Source organism: Limulus polyphemus, unplaced genomic scaffold (assembly GCF_000517525.1).
Source record: "Limulus polyphemus unplaced genomic scaffold, Limulus_polyphemus-2.1.2 Scaffold361, whole genome shotgun sequence".
NCBI classification, from domain to species: domain Eukaryota; kingdom Metazoa; phylum Arthropoda; class Merostomata; order Xiphosura; family Limulidae; genus Limulus; species Limulus polyphemus.
This window is the reverse complement of record NW_013665971.1, coordinates 319344-321903: the sequence shown is the minus strand read 5'-3', so window position 1 is coordinate 321903 and position 2560 is coordinate 319344.

The following is a 2560-nucleotide window of genomic DNA, read 5'->3' as shown; positions in this document are numbered from 1 at the left end:
ATTCTGAACAAAAATGACTACCTTAATAAAATACATGATATTCTGGACGATTCTTCAAAATTTAAAACTTTAAACAATGAACCTTTATCTCTTAGCATCCAACGTGAGGAAAAAATCCAAAGGTACCTAAGAGAACTAAAGAACAAAAATATGCCTTTAGATTCTGAACGATGCCTAAGTATTTGTCTGTTACTATATTTATTTCCAAAATCTTTCACTTTTGGATATATCTGTAAAATAAGATACCAAAGTGCGTTAACAGCAAGAAGAGTACATTGGTATTATCTTAGGTTTGTTGATAAATTTCTAAAAGGTGTTCAAGGCCTTTATATATATTCTAGTTGTTCCTCATTATTTGGAGAACATTTAAAAAATAATTAGCAACATTTATTTTCTCTAACTTGATTAATTGAATTATCAAACCGGCAATTTCGTACTGTACGCATATGTTTTCACTATGTGTCACGATTACTAAAGTAATTATTTGTTTGTTTACAATATAGACACGAAACTATACAAAAGGCTACCGGCGCACAATCATCCATAATTTTGAACTGAAAGACTGAAGAAAAGTAGTTTACCATCACAGACAGCCGCCAACTTTTGAAAAACTCCTGTGTGACCGAATAATGGGATTTAAACATTACTGTTATAACGCACCCATGATCGCAAAGTCTGGAGCATGATTTTGCGGTATCCGAGCCAGAAACCACGAACCCTTAGATTCATAGCACGCTAACCAAAAGGCCACGCTCGGCCAGCAACCAGAAGTAATGAATAAATTTAAGCAAAAATACTGCTAGCAGCGAAGGTACCTGACTAATGACCTAGGACAGGGTAGTCGTAGAAGCTTTTATTAGTTTGCTTGTTACTCATAATTAAAGCTATTTATTATTAATTATAATTATTATTATTATAGATTTTTAGCAGTTCTTATGCTATGCATTATTACATAATGGTAAATACGTCAATTATTGTAATTAATAAAAACTAATGTGACTTAACTGATGACATTATTCTATATTGTAGAGTTTGAGTATGTTTTATTAAAACGGTTTTGGAGCTATACCACGTTGTTACAGTCCATGTTACCATGACCGATTGTGCTCTTTCTGGCAACCCTGATTCTTCACAATAACTTTATAGCGCAGTTTCATTGTACAAGGCTCCTTTGTATCATTGTCATGTCCAAAGCACACCATTCCTCTATGTAGTTTTCCATGATCCACCTTTTGCACGAGAACGACAATCTCCAGCAATAATTTCAACAGTCTGATCATGCAGAAATCCATAGGCATCTAGCGACTTAACTAGTATGTTTTAGGTATGTAATAGCATGAATATCCGTTTCATTTTCCAGCTTTTTGAAGTAAGTGACTGTTGAATGGATGCATCAGTAGAAGCAATGTCTATACATATGACTTGTATAGCTTTTCCAGATGAGATCCTTCTTGATTAAGTTGTGTACTGTTGTCTGGGCACATGAATGACTTCTGCCACTGACCTTTGTGTTCGTGGAGTTTCATCTGTCACAATAAGCTGCACTTTACTTACCACAAGGGGTAAGAATTATTGCAGTTTTTTTCTGGATGGCTGGCCCGTCTCAAGTTGATCCATATTCTTTTGTTTCCTACTTCCATTAAATATATAGAATATCTCCATCTTGTGAATTCTAAATCCCCGATCTGGACACATCTATATGATACGAAAAAGGCTGTAATATGTACCCTTCTTAAAAGCAACCAATTTTGGGTGGCATCACATTACCTACGTAATGTCAAAACATATTTCTGATACATTCTGTTTCATTTCATTACTATATTGGCTATGGTTATCACATTACTTACTGACTTGCATATTCAAAATCGTTTGAACATAACATACTAAATTCCCTGTATATAAGGAGCTATCAAACAGCTTACAAATAACTGAAAAGAGATTAAACTAAATGTAGTCACTGTACTAAAGTTATTCATTATTACTTAGTTATTGGTCACGAAGTTCAGACAAGGGAGGACTGGACTCTAAAATTTTACCGGGGAATAAAACAAGAAGGGGCCCAGAAGTTTGTCATAAAAATAACAAAACTCGTGTCTCGTTAGGCTAGGCCGTGCCTGAATTCATCTGTAGACAGGAGTTTAACCATTGAGGAAATCTCACATGTAAACACAATTGTGTTGTTGTGTATCTACTTGTTTGTTAATTTCCGGTATAAATTCTTTCGAGAAACTTAAGCGATACAAGTCCTTTCTTGATTAACCCAGTTTATTCTTCCTTGATACAACATTTAGTAATACACAGAATTTCCACAGTCAATACATTCTTCGTCGCTTTAAGTTAACTACTTTTATAACACACACTATAAATCACAGTGATTCACACACTTTACTTACGGTGCCTACTGTTCGTTTGACTCAATTATCTATCTCTTCAATCCCGGTGGTTTTTCTCGCCAGGCTTATATACTAAAAAGAGGGAGTCTCGAGCACACTCGGGCCTAGAGGAATATACATTATCAGTTACTTCCCTTTTACTGTGAATTATTATTTGGACATCATAT